The 12,206-nt window shown below is 44.1% G+C and overlaps 1 long non-coding RNA gene across 1 annotated transcript; it reads right to left on the bottom strand.

The window, feature by feature from the left end:
* Nucleotides 1–4,011: 4,011 nt before the first annotated feature.
* Nucleotides 4,012–9,626, bottom strand: LOC310692728. The gene is made up of 4 exons (XR_014518864.1): nucleotides 9,546–9,626; nucleotides 9,224–9,293; nucleotides 8,896–9,135; nucleotides 4,012–4,138 (listed from the first exon to the last, which is right to left on the bottom strand). It is a non-coding gene; the product is annotated as an uncharacterized lncRNA (long non-coding RNA).
* Between the last annotated feature and the right edge of the window lie 2,580 nt (nucleotides 9,627–12,206).

The raw sequence follows: 12,206 nt of genomic DNA, 5'->3' as shown, positions 1-12,206 counted from the left end.
CCTTGACTTCCCTTTTGCTTAGAACAGCTACCAGAGATAAACATCTGGTGTGCTCACCTTTTCCCGTACATCTCCACTGGCATCCTCTTTGGCTATAAACCCCAGTGACTCTGTTTGTACATTTCCTCCAAGTCCCGTTATTAATATTCTGGATGAGGAGATCTCATAAACTCCCATCTGGAAAAGCAGGTCAGAGAGGGGTGGGAGATACGTCCCAATGTGCCATAAAGCACATTGACCATTGCTTTCAAACGCATGTGGCGACATGTAGAACATGCATGGGGGAAGCTGAGCCAGTTTTAACGGCATTTAAAATAGGTGGCTGTGATGTAATTGGAATTTTAGGAGCAGCCTGAAATTAGGATGTGATTATGCTTCATATATTTTGAACCTCGGGGAAGGGAGACTGAGCCAGCTGTACACTAAATACCTTTTATACTTTGTCATCTTTGTTTTTAAAGGAGGTGGGTGGGTGAGACCCTGCTCTTTCTCTGAAATATAACCAGAAGGAAACCCATACACACAGAGAGAGAGTATATATGCATCTGAATGTAGCAGTCTCCAAAGAGGTGGGATTTATGTGGCCATCAGTTCTGGGGGAGACAGGATGCAAAGGACCAGTGGAAAAGTAAATAAATAAAGTTTGGCACAGTCTTCCATGCCTAGGTCTCCACCTCCCTCCACTGCAGCGAAGTGATGGCACAATAGCTCAGTCCATAGAGCACAGGACTCTTAATCTCAAGGTCTGGGTTCGAGCTCCACATTCAGCAAAAGATTTCTGCATTGCAGGGAGTTGGATTAGATCAGGCATAGGCAAACTCGGCCCTCCAGATGTTTTGAGACTACAATTCCCATCATCCCTGACCACTGGTCCTGTTAAGGTAAAAGTAAAGGGACCCCTGACCATTAGGTTCAGTCGTGACTGACTCTGGGGTTGCGGTGCTCATCTTGCTTTATCGACCAAGGGAGCCGGCGTACAGCTTCCGGGTCATGTGGCCAGCATGACTAAGGCGCTTCTGGCGAGCCAGAGCAGTGCACGGAAACGCCGTTTACCTTCTCGCTGGAGCGGTACCTATTTATCTACTTGCACTTTGACTTGCTTTCGAACTGCTAGGTTGGCAGGAGCAGGGACCGAGGAACGGGAGCTCACCCCATCGCGGGGATTCGAACCGCCGACCTTCTGATCGGCAAGTCCTAGGCTCTGTGGTTTAACCCACAGCACCACCCGTGCCCCTTTTACTGGTCCTGTTAGCTACAATATAATTAGATATCAGTTCAAATATAAAGAAATGGCATTCTCTCGGATTTGAGAAGGTATTTGAATTCAGCTTCGTAATGCAATCTCCCAAGTCTTAAACAACCAATGATCAAAAGACAGAACTGGGGCAGGTTTTTCCAAAATATAGCCATCCACAACACTTTTGCAACAACTAGTCAGTTGAAAATCCGGCCCTTTTCTTGTTTCTTTAAAGACGTTCTTCAGATATGCCAGTAATATGATGATGTGATTTGACCACAAGTTCATCCTTCCTCCCACACCTACAAGATTCTGGAAGGCTCTGCCCAGGGCTGAGTCAGACTATGTTGCAAATGGCCAATGCAAACAGTGATGGGCTAGGCTGAGCCAAACAAGGGATGGCTTATGGCCCATTGAAAACTATGTCTTGCAACAGGTTCTTTCCACCACTGTTAGTCACAACAGCTTTTTACTCTGGTTCTGAAATCAGCAAAGATTTGCTCTGGCTGCTTGGAGAGAATGACATTTATTTAGCAGCTGTATCTGGTCCCCATTGAGAGTGGAAATGCAGAGATATCAAGAGTAGGCAGACACAGAGCCAAATAAGTCCCCCTTTGCACTATATATTTAAAGCAGTATCACATCACTTTAAAAATTCATAGCTTCTTGCAAAAAATCCTGGGAAGTGTAGTTTGTTAAGGGTGCTCAGAGTTCTTAGGACACCCTTATTTCCCTCATAGAGCTACCATTGACAGAGTTTCCTGGGAAGAGCGATGGACCACCAAGCCATTCTGAGCCTTGTAGCTCTGTGAGGGGAACAGGGGTCTCCTAACAACTCCCAGCACCCTTAACAAACCACAGTTCCCAGGATTCTTTGTGGGGAAACCATGGCTGCTTAAAAGTGTATGATATTGCTTTAAATCTATACTGCAGGTGGGACCTAATTCTAGTTGTGTCTCTATCCTCTGTAGTATCAGGTTCTACAAGGTCAACACTTAGACTGAGGAGGAAGCTGACAGCCAGTGCCGCCCAATGACTGGGTGTAAGTAGGAGGACAGGTGGGAGCTGGCTGGGATTGGACCAAGACTGGTGGGGCTGTGCCCTATTTACCCTAATAGACCTGCCCACACTGGAATGCTGAAGGGGAGGGGTTGGGGGCAAACTGTGGTGGGAATGGGTACGGGGGTGGGTGAGGTTTAAAAAGGGGTAGTTTCTGTCAGGTATGGGAGAAGTACAAAGGAGTAGACAGGGTTGGTAAACAGAGCAAGCAAGGGGTGGCAGTACCTAGTGGGTATGTAGATATAGATATAATCTACAGGAGATAAGTTCATCAAAGACGCAGAACCCTGTGTACAACCTCATAATAATACAATTGAAATAAACAGTGCAAATTAAGAAAGATGTTCGTTTAATCAAGACATCTGCATTTTAACACTGTAACAAGCATTTAATATTAAATTGTGACAAAGCAATTAATGTTTGTTTTTTTTATAAAATATTTATTGGCATTTTCAGAAGTTTTTATAACATAAAAGTCACAAAAGTCAAAAAGAAAAAACAAAAAAGAGAAAAACATCGACAAAAATACATACAAAAAACAGAAAACCACATGTATAACTTCATTCCCTTATGTTCATAAAACCTACTTTCCCGACCTCCTCATACCTCTCCTTACTGCATTCCAATATCTAATTAATTCTCTTCAACAAATCCTTCCCTTAATTTCTATTTAAAAAATTTCTTTTTCTTTTTTAGCCTTTCTTTCCATATTTACGACAAAGCAATTAATGTTAACATTACATCTCGTCTTCTAGAATTCTATGAAAGGTTGTCACATAGTTGTGAATTTTACTTTCTGCTGTCCTTACTGTTGTGTATTGCTAAGAGGAGGCCAGAAAGAGCTTCCACAAGGAATTAGCCAGGAAAAGCTTACAGAGAAAAACCCAATACCCAAGAATTGCAGTGAAGGACTCATCTGTTAGGGCAAATGGGGCACTGCCCCACCAACTTGAGTCTGCTCTTAGCCAGGCTCCACCTGCCTGCTTTGTGGGCCTGTGTCTTTCCATGTCCAGCATTTTTGCAGAGGACTTGGATCTCATTGAAGAACTTGGATGTCAAGAATTGTCAAATTGCCCAATGACAGCAAACTGAAAGATTTGTGTCATCAGTCAGCATGGGATCATGGATGATAATGTGTTGGTTTTGGATGTAGATGACTCAGGATTAAATCCGGTGTTTCATTTGTGCCATAGTTCCCCGGGAATTAGCCTTGGGCTTTTCAATGCAAGGGCTCAGCTTTGGATGTGCTGAGAAATAATAATAATAATAATAATAATAATAATAATAATAATAATAATAATAATAATTTTTTAAAAAGGTGTGCTTCTGAGCATTTGCTGCACCACCAATAATCGCAAATTGCCAATTTGCTACCAGGCGAGGTTCAAGGTCCTTTTGTTGATGCACAGAGCCCTAAACAACTTGACCCTCAAGTACGTTAAAGACAGTCTGAGCCACAGTTCCAAGCACCCTTAACAAATGACAGTTCCCAAGATTCTTTGGGGAAGCCATGAGTTCTAAATGTGCATTAAATGTGTTTCAAATATATGGTGCGGATGTGACTAAAGTTTCTAGGCCTGCTATTTGCAGAAGCTTGTGAACTGGGCTAAGCAGGATTTCCAGTTAACCACTTGGAATATTTTATTCCCCCACCACAGGCCCCAGAGTACTCACAGTCTCCAACTATAAGATGCTCAGCCTTAACATTCCTGAGCACTGGAACTCACCATCACGGTCTGCTTGTGAACCTTACTGAGGTACCTTTCTGGCCACTGCCTGAGTGCAGGAACTACTAATATGAGCGACCAAGACTGGAGGGCCTGGGCCTGAGGTTCCTGATCCCTGGAATAAAGCATGACAGCATTATTCTTTTTAATTGATAACTCAACAACCATTTGCATCAGTTTAAGAAATGCCTCCCGCACATCTTCCTAGAAATGTCCTATGTACAAGCAAAAATCCCGTCCTTCTCTTTACCATTTCCACCTCTGAACAAAGTAGAGTTGGTAAGAAATAGCAGACGAGGTGGGGAATATGCACTGAAGCCAGCCAGGCATCAGCTGGCCATTTTTCTGAATATAGTGGTACCTCGGGTTAAGAACTTAATTCGTTCTGGAGTTCTTAACCTGAAACTGTTCTTAACCTGAGGTACCACTTTAGCTAATGGGGCCTCCCGCTGCCGCCACCACGTGATTTCTGTTCTCATCCTGAAGCAAAGTTCTTAACCCGAGGTACTATTTCTGGGTTAGCAGAGTCTGTAAACTGAAGCGTCTGTAACCTGAAGTGTCTGTAATCCGAGGTACCACTATATCTTTTTCTCCATCTCTCTTGCCCAAGCACCAGCCTTTCCTTCCCACCCCTTCTCGGGAGTATCAGGATTGCGGTTTGTTCCTTTCATCTCATGGCTAATCAACCTTGCTCAAAGGTTCAGAAGCACCCCGCCATTCCTCTCTCACCTCATTTGGCGGGGGGGGGGAGGCACATCTGCTTATTTGGTTCCAGAGAATTCATTTCATCTTGCCATTGGGCCATTTATTTATTTATTTCCCCTGGCCAGCTTTTCTTTAAAAAGCCTGTCTCCCTTGATTTAGTGAGCCAATAGTGGCGGGGAGAGAAAAGGAGGAAAGGAAGAAAATGTAATGAATAAAAGGCAATGAATAAAAGGCTTTTGGAACATCTGGAGTTGCTCTTAGGCAACGCGCAATATCCCAGCCCAGATGTTGGGAGACGGCCTTCAGCTTGTGAACATGTCAAAACGTAGAATTCCATTCACACCACTTTTATTCCTCTTTTTTTGCCTGACCTATCTTGGCCACTTGATTGGCACCTTCCAAAGTTGAGGGGGGGGGGTGTAATTTCATTCATTCAAAAAGGCTTACAAGCCTTTGAAGAAGACTGTCCTCTTATATTATTCAATATACCTGTGACCCTCCAGATGTTGCTGCCATCAGCCCCAGTCAACATGACCAATGATCAAGGATGATGGGAGTTGGGGTCCAGCAACATCTGGAAGATTGTACGTTCCTCAACCCTGCTCGACGGAGTTTACAGCAGGGGTGCAAAATCTGTGAGTTGAATCCAACTAAGTTATACTGGCATGCTCTGGTCCATGGGGTCACGAAGAGTCGGACATGACTAAAAACAACAACAAGTTATACTCACAGTAGACCAACTGAAATGACTAGACCTAAGTCATGAAAAGGACTAGTATTGGCTACAACCCCGCGGTCCTCCAGATGTTGTTGGACTATATTTCCCATCATCCCTGAACATTGAACTACAATGTCCATCATCCTTGGCCTACAGTGGCTGAGGCTGGAGGGAGTTGGAGTCCAACAAAACCTAGGAGGCCCAAGTTTCCTCATGCCCATTCTAAAGAAAGCATTTAATGGCCTGCTTCAGCATAGGTTTATGAACAAGATCAGGCTGCTTGCCTTGCAGGGTGACTCCCCCAGCACAGCTGGCATCTCTGAGATAACACATCATGGCGCAGCTCAGCTTCACTGAATCACATTTTGACAGGAATAGAGAATCACAGGGGTAAACTGCAAAATCCCTGTAGACTGGCGCAGCTTTACTTCCTTCAACCGGAGTGTGCAAAGATGATTTACATCTTACTGTGGATCTGGCCCAGAGAGTGGAAAAGATGCTGGGAGTGGAAGAAAGATGGTCCATCAGCAAAAACTCCTGCATAGCACAGGCAATGACGTCCTTTGCAGAGCGGACACGCTCCATCACCTTCACCGCCCCAGCGTGACAGCAGCCGAGGGGGGCGGGAGAGATGCAAAAGGAGGCTAGGCCGCTGGAGGTGTCATCCCTCATGGTCTGGACACGCTTCATCCGTCAGCATATTGGACAGCTCAGCGCTCTTGGCGAACCCCCGGCACACTCCATCTGCCCCCAACATGGTGCCCATCAATCATCTAGCATAGGCACACCCAGGAACATCACAAGAACTGCCTGTGAGTGAAATGTGTGGTGTTCTCTCTCTCTCTCTCTCTCTCTCTCTCTCTCTCTCTCTCTCTCCACCCACCCTTCCTCACACATAAGTGTGCTGTGCAGATAAATTATGAGCCACTAAAAAAGGTGAATATAGGAGTGTTCATCAAAGGGACAGTTAAATAGATTGCAGAGGGTAATTGTGGATGAGGAGGAAGGCAGCTACAAAAGATAAAGTGCAGCCTAGACAGTATGTAACACTGAACTAGCCCTCCTGCTACCCTCCACTGGCACTGTTGCAAGAAGATCAGAGGTTAGCATTATAGGAATAAACGGGGGGAGCCTCTGCTCTAGCCTCCCCATCTTCCCTACTCTTCTATGTAGCTGCAGGGAAATAAAAAGACTTTCAACTAAACCATAGTTTCTCATTACATCCAAACCTGGACAAACTGTAGTTAGCATTAACTGTGGTTTAGTTTCAAACCATGGTTTACAATGCTGGCTTGTTTCCCTAAACCATCATTACCACTAACCTCAGCTCTCAGTTTGGATTAAACAAGTAACTGTGGTTGGTTGAAAAGTGAGAGTGGAGCTCCTGATTTCCTTTGGGGCATGTGTACTGGAGGCTTTCCTATGTTTATACCTGTACACCTGCATGCAGCCTATATGTTGTAGATGAAAAGTGGACAATAATAACAGGATGCCCAGAGATTAGATATTTATGTCTGAGGTCCTAACTTCAAGTGCCATTAATGATGACATGATCAGCAATAATGCAGTGTGTATTAAATGCTAGACGTTGTGGGTGGGAACTATAATCAAGATTGCATTGTGTAGCTAGGGGCTCTTGAAGCCTTCCTTCCCCAGCAACAACCTCCATCAAAGACACCCCTCTCAATGTACAGCAATTATCATTTTGAAACAAAGCTCCCATTTGTGCCAGTGCTGCCCCAGATGCTCTTTTCTGCAGAAAGAGTAGATTCCATGGACATTGCAACTGGGGAGGGGCATCATAAACCTTTCCTCCATGCAAGCTTCTTTCTTGATAACATCTCCCAGCAATGCCTGGTATTTAATTTTTTAAAACACATGGTGTGATCGCTAATCACATAATTAACACCATGTGTAGTTATGCCCTGAGATGCATCTGTTTATCATGCTGCAATAAAGGCTCCTTCCTCACCCATTGCATTTCTTTTTGTCTCCTCTGCAAGAAGGCCCAGATTTCCAAGAGTAGGAAAGGATTAACTAAACATGAATATCTGTACCCAATGGATGGCCTCCAATGCTGCTCAGATAAAAATAGGTACATGTGCTTTGCATTAAGAAAGAAGGATCACCTCCTCATGTTTGTGACGAATTGAGCAAGAAGTGTGAGGCAGTCAGGTAGGGAGGCACAATTCATCCAGAAGTTTCTGATGCAAGCTTTATTGAAATAAAAAGGAGTTGTGCAAGAACTTAGCAAAGTCAATAATGAATATGGAGTCCAGAGAGAAAAGAAATCCTGATAACACTTTACTCAGAAAATTGAACAAAAAAAGTATATAACAAGAACTAGACAGAGAAGTTTGTCTTTCTTACTTCAGGCCTTGCACATAGCAGGGAGATAGTCAACCAAACATACTGAGGAAAAGCTTCCTCAGAACTATATAGCCAATCAGAGCATGTGCTACCTCAGCAAACATTATCCTATTCTATCTTGTTGCTAAGCCACACCTCCACACATCCCCCTCTTGGCTAGTTAGCTAAACATTAATAGAATTAACTCTTAAGTTACAAACTGAATGATCCCTGCTGCTGCACTTCCAGCAATTAAAAGATTTGCCATTGTGGTGTCATGCAGATATGTGCTACTAAATTTGAGTAATAAATGGGCTCCACAAGTAGATTTGTGAATCCATCCATAAAAGAAATGGTCCAAAGTGGGCTAAAGCTCCCAAGATCTGGTGGGCTCTACCAGCAGTTCAGAAGTTTCACTACCATTGTAAGACTTTGCTTGAGATACAAAAAAGTAATGTCAAACTAATATCTTCATTAGGACCAAATGAAATGTCAGACAGTAGAAGTTGTAGAAATCATAGAATCATAGGGTTGGAAGGGATCCCAAGGGCCATATAGTCTAACCCCCTGCAATGCAGGACAGAGTCCTGCCCCCAGCCGTCCCTGGGTGGGCTTGAACCACCAACCTTCTGGTTAACAGCCAGATGCACTGACTCACTGCACCACCTCCTGAAGGATCAGCTCTACTGTTCTGCAGAACTGGACCACTCCACTTAGCAGGTGGAGATATACTGCAAAACTTTGGTGCAGATCTTATCAGCAATCCGTCTAGTGCTGTAAGTAGCAATTGGCTGAGTCACCCTGAAGAGGGAGAAATATCACACTGTCTGTGGTGTGTCACAGGAACTGCTTTTGTTGTTGTTTTTCACTGGCTATAATTTCTTTACCTATAAGAGGGGTGGGAGAATAATAAGCCTGGGCTGTTCCTTCGGCTCTTGAGATTTCTGTGCCTCTAAGCACAGCATATCCAATGCCCAAGTCTTCGAAAACAGGAGAGGAAGGGTCTTTAGGTGTGGCCACCGTTGCTGTTTCCAAAGGTAAGGCCCCAGCCAATTTGCTTCCCATTTATTTGGTTAGTTCCATTCATTTATTTTCCTCACCTGTGTCTTTCGTCAGCTGTATCCCAGTCAGGAAAACCGCAGGAGCAGCCATCTCTTATGAGGAAGATCCAAAGCACACAAGAGCAGCCTCCAAGAAAGCAGAATCCCCAGGGAACCTGACTTTCAGCCCTGCTAAATGCTTTGCCTGCCTCAGCAACTCCCATTCGACTTGGCTGTTTCCTCCTTTCCTTTCAGCAGCGCCAGCTCTCCTGATTCTTGTCTGGACTGTCCAGCAATGTTCTTCAATAAAACACACACATGTGCAAAAATGTCCCGGGTTTCTTTTTTAAAGGCTGATATAACAACAACAAAAGAATTTTTCGGTTACCTGCCAGCCTCTTTATTATTTTATTACTTATTCATTTACGCATCGCCTTCCATGTGAGTCCCGAGGCGACCTACGTAAAAACAATTAAAACACAGGAACGTAGAAAACAGCCTTATACCGAGTCAGACCAGGATCGGTCTATCTAGCTCAGTATTATCTACATGGACTGGCAGAAGATCTCTCTGGGGTTCATTCTTCTAGCCCCACCTGAAGATGCCAAGGATTGAACCTGGAATCTTTTGCATGCAAAGCAGATGGTGTACTACTGACCTACAGCCACTTTAAAACTTGAAAGAAAGCTTTGAAAAGAGTACAGTGGTACCTCGGTTTTCGAACGTAATCTGTTCCAGAAGACCATTCGAGTTCCGAAATGTTCAGAAACCGAGACGCAAAGGGCGGTCTGCAAATTTAATAGAGAAAATTGAGAAAAATAACAAATACACTCAGCGGAAGCCGTTCGACTTCCGAGGCGCGTTCAGAAACGGAAGCATTTGCTTCTGGGTTTTACGGCATTTGAAAACTGAAACTTTCATCAACAGAGCTGTTTGAGAACTGAGGTACCACTGTACCCAAAAATACAGCTAATGATAGATTTTAAAATGATACAGAATGAACACCTAATTTATTATTATTTTATTTATTAAATTTCTATACAATTAGCAGAGGGCAGTTTACAATATAAAAATGCATACCATAGTAACAAACAAAAACAATATCCTCCATATAGTTTAAAAGGCCATAGATTATTTAATTAGCCAAAGGTCTGGGAGAAGAATAACGTTTTCGTCTAGCACCGAAATGCATATAATGAAGGCACCAGGCGAGCTTCCCTGGGGAGAACGTTCCACAAGCAAGGAGCCACCACAGTAAAGGCCTGTTCTCATGTTCCCACCCTCTGGACCTCTCACGGAGGAGGCACATGAAGAAGGGCATCAAATGGTGATTGCAGGATCTGGCTCAGTTCATGTGGGGAGAGGCTTCCTTGGGCTATTGTGTTCCTGAGCTGTTTAAGGCTTTATAGGTCAAAACCAGCCCTTTGAATTTGTCCTGGAAGCTAATTGAAAGCCAGTGCAGTTGGACCAGAATTGGTGTTATATGTTCAAATTGTCTTGTCCCAGTAATTTTTGTAGACATTGTTTGGTTAGACAGCTCCACCACACAGTGCAAATTTTGAAGGACAGGTGTGTTTTGGTTTACATATTGGTTTGAGAAGTGAAAATTAGGTAGTTTCCCATTAAAATGCAAACAAAATTGACTTCCTCCACCATTCCTGCAAAGTTCTGATATTTTAGGGACTTTAATGAGAAACTTGTCTGTAAAGTCACGCATTTACTTGGACAAAGAGCAATAAAACTCAGCCTCAAAATTAGCTTCTTTGCCTTTTTGTGGCTGCGCGGTAGCCAGGAGATCAACAGGTGCCATTTTTCTCCTCATGACAGCTCCATGACGGGAAAAACTGCAGCAGTCGACTGTTTCCCTGTTGTTTTATTTTATTTCTTTACTTAACCCTGCAGCTCGCCTCATCCTGAAGGCAATCGGTTTAAAAAGAATATAAAATATCCCAACCGAAATGAAAAGCAGCTGTTTTATGGTTTCAAGGCCCAGGAAACCTCTGTCAGGAAAGGAATTATTAGCCTTGCAACTCCTCCCCCCTCATCTCTCTGAAGTCAGTTGATACAGATGTAGGCCTGAAATTGTCAGGTGCCTCAAGGAGGGCAGGAGCCATTTTGTCAAGCTGGACATCCAATGTAGCTGAATGTGGGATGATTCAAGACAGACAAAAGAAAGTACTTATTCACACAATGCATAGCTAGATGATGGAATTCACTTCCTCGAGAGGTAGTGATAGCCACCAATGGGGATGGATTAAAAGGGGGATTAGACAAATTCAAGGAGGATGATGTCATTGACTACTAGCCACAAAATGACTATGTTCTGCCTCAACTGTTGGAGGAAATGTACCCCTAGGTACCAGATGCTGGGAGTCACAAGTGGGGAGAGCACTCAGGGGCTGCCTGGGGGCTCTCCATAGGCATTTGGTTAGTCACTGTGAGAACAGGATGCTGGACGACATGGGCCATTGGCATGATCCAGCAGGCTCTTAGGTTCTTATGTTATGAGGCTAAAATACTGCTCTGAGCTCCTTGAGTGGAACAGTGGGATACAAAATGAATATACAGTGGTGCCCCGCAAGACGAATGCCTCGCAAGACAAAAAACTCGCTAGACGAAAGGTTTTTTCATTCGCGATTTGCCTCGCAAGACGAATTCCCCTATGGGCTTGCTTCGCAAGACGAAAACGTCTTGCGACTTTGTTAAACCGTTTAAACCGTGCTTCGCAAGAAGAAAAATTCGCTAGATGGCAAAAATTGCGGAACGAATTAATTTCGTCTTGCGGGGCACCACTGTACCTTGGATTAAACACACACATACTATACACACAACAACCCTGCATACAGAAAAAGAAGAAAAAGCCTAGGTCTCTCCCCATATGCCAGTTTTCTATGAAAACTGGTACCAAGAAGAGTATAGCGAAGGCGCCCACTTCATCTCAATAGGCAGGGAGTTCCAAAGTGCAGGCGCTGCCACACGAATCAATCAAGTTCTTACAAATGTGGGATGGGCATTATATGGCACCTTTAGTAGTGCTGTGCTTTTTCTGTGCCTTCCCATTCATCCTGGTTCATTCCACACTTTCTGATGCATTTCCATGTGTGGCTGGAGCTGATGGTCAAAACATTGGTGAAGGTTGGGATAGCAGGTGATGGGAGAGAACAGAAGTACTGCTGGTCATAGTAGGTAAGACTGGACTAGTCTGACCTGGTGGAAGGTAGCGTCCTCTCTTTCAGAGTTTACCTTGCTTCCACCTGCCTGGCCCTATGCCCAGTTTGTGCTCAATGTGCTGTTGTCCAGTTGGAGATGCCAAGGTGCCCCAAGACATGGTGAGTCTGTGTTCTCATACAGCAATACACCCCTTTCTATTA

Source organism: Podarcis liolepis (genome assembly GCF_965112155.1).
Source record: "Podarcis liolepis genome assembly, chromosome: 14".
NCBI lineage: Eukaryota > Metazoa > Chordata > Lepidosauria > Squamata > Lacertidae > Podarcis > Podarcis liolepis.
Note: the sequence above shows the minus strand (reverse complement) of the source record. Positions and strands in the feature narration are given on the sequence as shown.